The sequence below is a fragment of the Bos mutus genome, chromosome 16, assembly GCF_027580195.1.
Source record: "Bos mutus isolate GX-2022 chromosome 16, NWIPB_WYAK_1.1, whole genome shotgun sequence".
NCBI lineage: Eukaryota > Metazoa > Chordata > Mammalia > Artiodactyla > Bovidae > Bos > Bos mutus.
The window spans coordinates 41603404-41613837 of NC_091632.1; positions in this window are offsets into that span (position 1 = coordinate 41603404).

Below are 10434 nucleotides of genomic sequence, written 5' to 3' on the forward strand. Positions count from 1 at the left end.
CATCGTCTGGATCTTACCTTAATCTAGGGGCCGGTTTGAGTGGAGTGTTGCATGTAGAGCAGTCAAATGGCAAGAGTTTTCTCTTCCGGAGGTCGTCAGAGAGAGAGAGAGGGAGAGGGAGTAGAGCTGAGGCCTGGGGGTACGCAAAGCACCAATAAAGCCTTAGGCCAAGGCTTGCTCACAAAGGCACTAGGCGTCCCTGAGGGGAACTTGAGCCCTGGCAGAAAAGTGAGCTCAGCGGATGTTCACGCTCCTAGACTCCGGGAAAAGGGAAAACAATGAGAGTGAGGGAGAGTGAAAGAGAGTGAGCCGAGTGCCTCGCCTCTTTCCAGGTTTCAGCACGAAGAATGTAAGGTATAGTTCGAGCCAAGGCAGAAAGAGGAAAGATGACCTCAACAGAAGTAGGTTACCTTCATTCAGGCAAGGAGGGGCAACAGTCGGCCTAGCGACCAGGCTGAGCATGGAGAGGGATCAGGGAGGCTCCATACTTATAGGGAGGTTTGTGGAAGCGATAAGGGAAACGTTAATCAGGCAGGATGTTTTGGGTATTCTTTAGTTGAGATGGCATTTGTGGTTGGGCAGGGGGTGAAAAGTCTTCTGGGCAGGTGTAGGGGGTGAAAGGTTTCCAGACAGGGGGTGATAATTCCCAGATAGATGCAACCAGCCTGGAGCCTCAGGGCAGGACCTGAAGTTCTGTTTTGTTTTCTCCGAAGTTAGATGATTCAGCAAGGGCCTTTGAAACTGTTGTTTTCTTTTCTAGGCCCAAAAGACTCCTTCACACGGAACCTTCTACAACCTGACTCCAGAAGAAATTGATTTCTTCACTCTCATTCTCTACATCATTTTACATCCTAATGAACACTGTTCCTCCTCAGAATCAAACAACCACCAACTTGGGTCCTTTTTCCCCTTGCCCTGACTGGCCTCTCCCTGTCTTTCTAACTATAATAGCACTCTTAATCTTAATCCTTGCTATAGGCCTAGTAACTGCCTCCCCTCAGGACTGGCCACCTACCGTTCATCTTTCCATGGGTATCGCCTACATTGCTAGCTGTGTTATACTCCTCGGGTGCTATTTCCTCTGCACTGCCTAACTAACAGCCCCATGACTCCTCTGTTCCTTATCCTTGCTGCACTCCCCACCCTTCTGGCTACTCCCTGCCCCTGCTCTGACATTTATTCCTATGTACATTCCTCATGTTATAATACAGCTCCAAAACCATGCACCATGAACCTCCGGGGCGGAAAGTCCAAATCCCTACTCACTATTAAAGTACAAAAGAGAGGGAGTTTCGTGAGTACCTGCCATAAGCCAAATGGAAGAAACATATGTTTCTATCCCATTACCCACTGGGGGTACTCAGACAGGGGAGGGGTACTAGATCAAAATCGGGAAAAGAAACAAGAACAAGTCATAAAGAACATAATTTCCCGGTTACAGGCGACCCCTGAGCCTTATAAATGCCTAGACCTCCTTTCCCAATTATGGCGTCTCCTAAAACCTCCCTCTGGCAACCAACACCTTACCCGCCTTCTCAACTCTTCCTTCCAATTCTTCCAGTACACACAACACACATCCCAGTATTGGATATGCATGTCACTGGCTCTCTCACCACACATAGCAATTCCTTTACCTTCAACCTGGCTGTTAGAGGGCAACTATACCTCCCCCTGCTTATTTAACTTATATGCAGAGTACATCATGAGAAACACTGGGCTGGAAGAAGCACAAGCTGGAATCGAGATTGCTGGGAGAAATATCAATAACCTCAGATATGCGGATGACACCACCCTTATGGCAGAAAGTGAAGAGGAACTAAAAAGCCTCTTGATGAAAGTGAAAGAGGAGAGTGAAAAAGATGGCTTAAAGCTCAACATTCAGAAAACGAAGATCATGGCATCCGGTCCCATCACTTCATGGGAAATAGATGGGGAAACAGTGGAAACAGTGTCAGACTTTATTTTTCTGGGCTCCAAAATCACTGCAGATGGTGACTGCAGCCATGAAATTAAAAGACGCTTACTCCTTGGAAGGAAAGTTATGACTAACCTAGATAGCATATTCAAAAGCAGAGACATTACTTTGCCAACAAAGGTTCATCTAGTCAAGGCTATGGTTTTTCCTGTGGTCATGTATGGATGTGAGAGTTGGACTATGAAGAAGGCTGAGTGCGGAAGAATTGATGCTTTTGAATTGTGGTGTTGGAGAAGACTCTTGAGAGTCCCTTGGACTGCAAGGAGATCCAACCAGTCCATTCTGAAGATCAGCCCTGGGATTTCTTTGGAAGGAATGATGCTAAAGCTGAAACTCCAGAACTTTGGCCACCTCATATGAAGAGTTGACTCATTGGAAAAGACTCTGATGCTGGGAGGGATTGGGGGCAGGAGGAGAAGGGGACAACAGAGGATGAGATGGCTGGATGGCATCACTGACTCAATGGACGTGAGTCTGGGTGAACTCTGGGAGTTGGTGATGGACAGGGAGGCCTGGCGTGCTGCGATTCATGGGGTCACAAAGAGTTGGACTCGACTGAGCGACTGAACTGAACTGATACCTCCCCTTCCCAACAAAAAACTACACAACTCATTGGGCCAGTCTCTGACAATGTCCTACTCTCAGCCTCTTCAAACCTAAGCTGTATTAACTACTCTAGTCCCAACTACACTGGTCTTGCAAACTCTGCTCCCTCCTTCTGTTCCACTTGGGTTCTCTGGAGCAGCACAAATAATTGGACCAATCCAGGAATCTTCATTCTCTGTGGGACCTATGCATATTCATGTCTCCTGTTGGACCCCCCTGGACCTTGCATCTTGGTCTTCCTGACCCCGGGTCTAATATTCCTCAAAGAAGAAGAGATAGAACAAATAGTCTACCCTCAAGGGGAACTTTCCCACAGAAAAAGAGGAGCTGTCATAGCCCCCCTCCTGATTAGGACTGGCATAGCAGCAGCCCTAGGCACCAGGATTGGAGGCATCTTGACCTCTGCCCATTTCTACTACAAGCTGTCCCAAGAACTTAATGAAGACATGGAGCAGGTAGTGGAGCCCTTCGTTTCAATTCAAAGACAAATTAACTCATTAGCTTCTGTGGCCCTTCAAAATAGGCGAGCCCTGGACCTTCTCGCCACAGAAAAGGGAGGGACCTGCCTTTTCCTAGGAGAGGACTGCTGCTATTTTGTTAATGAAATGGGCATAGTCCAGGGCAGAGTCAAAGAACTTAGAGACAGAATTGAATGCCACAGAAAAGAGTTACAAAACCTTTACAGTCCTCAAAACCTGTTCCAACAAGTCCTCCCTTGGTTGCTCCCTTTCCTGGCACCACTGGTACTTATCATTCTATTCCTCTTATTTGGACCCTGTCTCTTCAATCTCTTTCAAAGGTTTCTCCAAGAACAGATCCATGCCATCTCTTGAGATCAGGTCAAGACCATTCTTCTCAAGAGCTTCACCCCAAGCTCAGAAAAAGGAGACTCTGGGCCCTAGGATGATCCTCCCTTCCAGACCCAAAATCATCACCCCTATCCAGCATGAAGTAGCCAGAGAGATATGGTGCCCTTTTCCCCATTTTTTTATGATTTCAGGGTCTGGAATGAAGGAGTCTGTTGGGCCTAGAAAAGAAAACAACAGTTTCAAAGGCCCTTGCTGAATCATCTAACTTCGGAGAAAACAAAACAGAACTTTAGGTCCCACTCTGATGCTCCAGGTTGGTTGCATCTATCTGGGAATTATCACCCCCTGTCTGGAAACCTTCCACCCCCTACACCTGCCCAGAAAACTTATCACCCCCTGCCCAACTACGAATGCCATCTCAACTAAAGAATACCCAAAACATCCCATCTGATTAACGTTTCCCTTATCGCTTCCACAAACCTCCCTATAAATATGGAGCCTCCCTGATCCCTCTCTGCGCTCAGCCTGGTCCTTAGGCCAACTGTTGCCCCTCCTTGCATGAATGAAGGTAACCTACTTCTGTTGAGGTCGACTTTCCTCTTTCTGCCTCAGCCTGGACTGTACCTTACAGTGACAGGAAATGAATAGTCTTCTACTTGTGTAACCAGTTTCTGGGTGTAAGGGGAAGGTTAGGACTCAGTATAGATCTGGAATTGCTTATTGACCAGTTCAGGGTGGAGCTGGAAGCACACAAACCTGTCCTACATAAATAGACCAGGGGAGGAGTACACAAAAGGGCTTGAAGCAAGACCTGGACCAAGTGTCTTCCAAGGAGCTGAAGAGACAGCCAGCAGGAGAGGCTAATGGGACTTCCAACTCCAACAGGCCCTACGGTGAGTTTGCACAGGCAAGGGCCACAAAATGTGGATGGAAGTCTGAGCAGTAAATATTTTTAGATATTGGATCCTATCTTGCTTGCATGTGTGTGTGCTTGCTAAGTCTCATCAGTCGTGTCCGACTCTTTGTGACCTTATGGACCGTAGCTTACCAGGCTTCTCTGTCCTTGGTGAGAGGGTAACAGGCAGGAAGGCCAGGGGTCTCCAAACGGAGGAAATAGGCTGCAAGTGTCAGACATTTTTATCTCTCTTAAGCGGCAGGAGGAAACAAACTAGTGATATTTTTTTCCCTTCTTTATACAAATTTAAAAGGAGTATTCTCTTAAAATACTGTGTTGCCATAATGACACCTGGTTCCACCTGAAGTTATCTATTCTCAAACCTGGAGTCAACCAATGCATTTTTCTTATGGAAATGTTTGTCTTAAGTCATGTTAATGTGCTATGCATTTACCCCAGACTCTGTCTTCAAGTTGGTTCTGCCTAATGGCTCAGAACCTACTTGACAAATCATTATGTTATACTTAGTCATTGTTTCCCTAATCTATGTAAACAAAACTATTTGTATGGTAATGTGCTCTTCTACAGAATTCAAGTCATTCATTTTATGGCCCGGGAAGACTTGTCTGGTGCCAAGATTATCCCAAAATACATCTTACGGATGAGGGGCTTGGTGCCATTCTGAGTTTTAAGACATTTCTTTCTTTCATTAACAAACTGCTAGTGACTATATAACATCTAGCTGAAGACTAGCAGGGGGGTACTCTTTCTGCCCCCTTCTGATGCCTATGTCAGAAGCTTTCTCTATCTCCTTTATACTTTAATAAAACTTTATTACACAAAAGCTCTGAGCGATCAAGCCTCGTCTCTGGCCCCAGATTAAATTCTTCTCTTCCAGAGGCCAAGAATCCTGGCCTCTTTTAGCAGTTCAGCAACAACCTTTTAGTGGGATTCTCCAGGCAAGAATACTGGAGTATGTTGCCATGCCCCCTTCAGGGGATCTTCCCAACCCAGGGATCGAACACACAAGTCTCATGTCTCCTGCATTGGAAGACAGGTTCTTTACCACTAGCACCACCCAGGAAGCTCTCTATTATTCCCATATTAATAATGGAGAAGAGAATCTCCACAAGGGTGTTGGTCTGGATTTTTTTTTTAATGTTTATTTATTTGTCTGATGGGTCTTAGTTGCACCACATGGGATCTTCATGTGTCATGTGAGAATTTTTGTTGTGCTACACAAACTCTCTAGTTGTGGCACGTAGGTTCAGTAGTTACAGCATGTGGACTTAGCTGCTTCCTTGTGTATGGGATCTTAGTTACCTGATCAGAGATCAAATCTGTGTCCCCTGCATTGCAAGGTGGACTCTTGACCACCAGACTGCCAGGGAAGTCCTAGTCTGGATGTTTTTTGATGTGGGTTACTGGTACCCAGTAAGGAAGAAGGATAGATACAATGGACGAAAATGCCTGCTGGTAGACGATACAGTAGGTGCTGAATTCTAGGAGGACAGATGAGACTGGAGGTTCCCTGTAAGACTGGGGAATTCATCCACCAAGAGACTGGGGAAAGAAATCATGGGCCTCACTGAATCAGGGCTAGATGTGGTCGAATATTCTGCAAGTAGGTTATTTAGCTTGACAGTTTAGTAATGCTTCACTTATATGGGTATAACCAAAAGTCAGAAAGGATATAAACATTTCATGAGTAGTCAAAAATGAATATTTCAGTGTTTGCATTCTTTGGTTTTAGAACAGCCTCAGAGCTCTTGGTTCAGCTGTCTCCATTCTTCTTGTGCATATAATTCCAAGGAGTGTAATTATCTGATCGCTGACCAACTAGATGAAAAGCAGCAAGAAGCCAGGAAGTGAGGGCACCAAATGGACAATTAAGAAGCAACAGCTGACAGCCTATGTTACAGTTTGTCGTTGTTATTCAGTCACTAAGTTGTGTCCATGTCATTGCAACCCCAGTGATTGTAGCCCACCAGGCTCTTCTGTCCATGGGGTTTTCCAGGCAAGAATACTGGAGTGAGTTGCCATTTCCTTCTCCAGGGGATCTTCCAAGACCAGGAATCGAACCCATGTCTCAAGCATTGGCAGGCAGATTCTTTTACTACTGAGCCATCAGTAGGGAATCATTGACTATTAAAAAGTGAACATACACACTGGTACCTCCAGATGCTCCAGCCTCCCAGCCTTTCCCCAGCACTTCCCAATCTCTTTATAATCTATCAACTAAAGAGTTAACTTCTAGCAGAGCAGAGTTCTCCAGACCCTGCCTTAGCACCAAGTGTCATTTCTGTATCGATTGGTCTTCTGTTGTTGCTGAGTGGCTAAGTCGTGTCCAACTCTTTGCAACATCATAGACTGCAGCAAGCCAGGCTTCCCTGCCCTTTACTATCTCCTGGAGTTTGGTCAAATTCATGTCCATTGAGTCAGTGATGCTATTTAACCATCTCATCCTCTTCTGCCCTCTTCTCCTCCTGCCCTCAGTCTTTCCCAATATCAGGGTCTTTTCCAATGAGTTGGCTGTTCGCATCAGGTGGCCAAAGTATTGGAGATTCAGCTTCAGCTTCAGCATCAGTTCTTCCAATGAATATTTCCTTTAGGATTGACTGGTTCGATCTCCTTGCAGTCCAAGGGACTCTGAAGAGTCTTCTCCAGCACCACAGTTTGAAGTCATCAGTTCTTCAGTGCTCAGTCTTCTTTATGGTCCAACTATCACATCCATACATGACTATTGGAAAAGCCATAGCTTTTACTATACTACATTCTGTATGTTACATGCCTTCTATATGTTAATAATTTGATTATTTTACCCATGAACATGGGTGTACATTGCTTTAATAATTGAGAGATGAAATTCCTCTCTCAACATCTAAAACAAGAAATCCAAAAGTGTAACAGTTAGGGTTGTTTCAAGTAGGGAGAGGACTCATAAAATTATAGGCCCAGTGGGCATAAATATATTATGATGAAGGATAATAATTGATATTTATATTAGTGGGTCTTGGTCATTTAGAAAAGTTTAATTGTTTGCCACATACCAGGTGCTACTCTTACTATTACATCCTCAGGAGTATTGTATCCTCAGGATGAGGTTGCTGATGTTCAGTTGCTCAGCTTAATCTATTGCAGACAACAGGCAAGAGCATGGTACACCTTAAAAGTTTTAATCCAAAGTGGACGAAGCATCTTAGAGGTGCTTATATAGAACTGAACCCTTACTTATCTAGACAACTAACTTCTTGAGAATGATTCAGTCTTCAGGACTCCAGAGCTGGAACTCCTAAATGAAACAGAACAATGGCCTGTCTGTATTACTTATGGCCAAAATGTATGTGTTCTTGTGTAGCCAAATTCATCTTTCCATGCCAGTCCTGTGCAAACCTGAGCATTGGCTCCCTTGGGCTTACAGTACTTCCCTGTTTATGTGGGCTGATAGTATTTCCCTGTACACCTGGGCTTATCACCCCTCCCTGCTCACCTGGACTGACCATATCTCCTTGTTCACCTGTGTTAATCACTTCTTTCTGCTCACCTGGGCTGATTACCCATCCCTGCTCATCCAGACTGATCACTCTTCTCTGCCCCCTGGACTGGTGTTGCTTCCTGGTTTATCTGAGCTGACCACACCTCACTGCCCTCCCTTTTTCTTTGCCTTGGTGGGCCTCCTTCATGCAGCTGTGGTGGCACCAAGAAGAAACAAGTCTCCTTTGTCATTTCTGACATTATGTCGTGATTAAAAATGGCATACTTGTCAACTCATCTCAGACAGCTGCTCAAATCACAGTCTCCAGAAAAACAGTTGAGAATAAGACACATCCTTGATGAGCTGGAGATATGGTTGGATGAAAGCAGAAAAGACAAGTTCAGAGTGTAATGTGGCACATGATAAAAACCGAAACAATATGCTTTTCAAATATAGGGTGGAAACATGTTCAAGGTTAATGGAAAATTTTAGGGTCAAAGAAGACAGTGAGCTAGAAAGTAGGCAACAAATGTGACCTTGACCGATTCTATGTGGATTAGGTCACTGGAGTCTTCTACACAGGAGAGGGAGGGGACCCAGAATCCCCACCCCTCTCTAGTAAGGTGCCCTCATTAGTCAATGGGACTTGACTAGTCTGATCACTTTATTAACATAATCATTCACCCTAACCACGTATTCGCAGTGTTAGCCAGCTGTATAGACTAGCAGCTGGCCAAAGAGGCAGAAAAACCCAGGAAAAGCTGCAGGTCTGATGGATGGATGCATGTTCTGCAGTAGGGTTCCAGGCGAGGGATGCTAACATTACAGATGCCCAAAAGCAACTGTGCACTTACTTCAAAGATTTCGCAGAGCAATAAGGAACCAGGGCTCTCTCAGGCATCCCAAAGCGCTGACCCCAGGAACACACTTCTCACACACAAATGAGAGGTGGAGCGTGGGAGCCATTGGAAGCGGCAGACACTCAGGCCAGACCATGTGGCTCCAGGAACCCTCCTTTCTCTGTGGGTCTATTCCTGTCTCCTCTCATTCTCCTTTCCGCATCCCTCTCTCTGCAGTTTCCCCTGTCTTACACTCTGGCTTACTTGAGTTCCTTCTCACATCAGCAAAGCCCCTTGGCTTCTCCACATCAGGATCTTTCTGGCTCCCTCTGCAGTTCTCTAATTCTTTCTGTGATTCTCAAGAAAAAAGTTTAGATGGCTCAGTTTTTGTTTTCCTGCCAGTTGGGTATCAGGGCTCCCTGGCATGTCTAAAAGTCCTAAAGGTAGATGCCCAGCTCAGTGTCCTCAGAAGAACTGGGGTCTTACAAGGTGGCCCTTTCAGCCAGACCTGGGCCCAGCAGGCTGGGATCTAATTTCCTTAGCAAAGACTGGGCAGTGGATTTCCTATTTCTGGAAACCTGGAAAGCTGTTTCAGTTGGAGATTGAGTTCTGCATTTTCACCTCTGTTCCCTTCCCAACAGGCTAGGTGACAATGATGTCACTTCCTTTCTCCATAAAATGATAATAACACTGTTTGCCACATACCAGGTGCTACTCTTACTATTACATCCTCAGGAGTATTGTATCCTCAGGAGGAGGTTGCTGTTGTTCAGTTGCTCAGGCATGTATAACTCTTTGCAACCCCATGGAATGCAGCACGCCAGGCTTCCCTGTCCTTCAATATCTCCAGGAGTTTGCTCAAACTCATGCCCATCAAGTCAGTAATGCCATCCAACCATCTCATCCTCTGTTGCTCCCTTTTCCTCCTGCTCTCAGTCTTTCCCAGCATCAGGGTCTTTTCCAGTGAGTCGGCTCTCCACATCAGGTAGCCAAAGTATTGGAGCTTCAACTTCAGCATCAGTCCTTTTAATGAATATTCAGGGTTGATTTCCTTTAGGGTTGACTGGTTTGATCTCCTTGCATGAGGAAGTACTAACCTTAAGTCTTATTAAACTGGAGAAATGGAGGCAAAGAGCAGTTGAATAACTTGCTGAAGGTCACACAGCTAGTAAGTGGTAGAGCAGGGATCTGAACTCTGTTGGTCTGGCCACAGAATCCTTTCTCTCCACCAGAGTTAAATCATGCTACTGTACTGCCATTGCAGCATCCCTCAGACTCCAGGGAAAAGTAGGCCATGAGATTAAAGAAGCTGCAGAGGGCCTTCGCTCTGTTCTACAGAACAGGACGGTCCTTTGTTTCAGGTCAGGAACATTTCTGCCCTTTGCTTGTGTCCTCTGTGAAGGGCATGGGAGGTGCGAGCCTGTCAGCAAGTATAATCTTGAAAACTTCTCTCTCAGCTAACTTCAAGGACTGTTTACCCAAGTGGACACAGGAGGATTAGGCAATTCATTGATCCGGCATGTAGGATGGGTTTGGGTGTGACCAAGTGCACTGTGGCTGTCAGAGTAAATCCATTCCATAGAGCAACTCAGACACCCACAGCAGCTGGGATAGCCCGGGATACATGTTGGGATGTGGCTCGTGAGCTGGGACTCAGCATCCACCAGTGATTCAAGAGTTAGGATGAGGAACTTCCTGGTGGTCCAGTGGTTAAAACTTTGCCTTCCAACACAGGGGGTGCAGCCCTAGGGCAGCCCTAAGTCTGCATTAGTGGCAGGTGTCTACTGCTGAGGCAGGCAGGAAATACCACGTAGCATCTGGCTGGGAGTTGATGA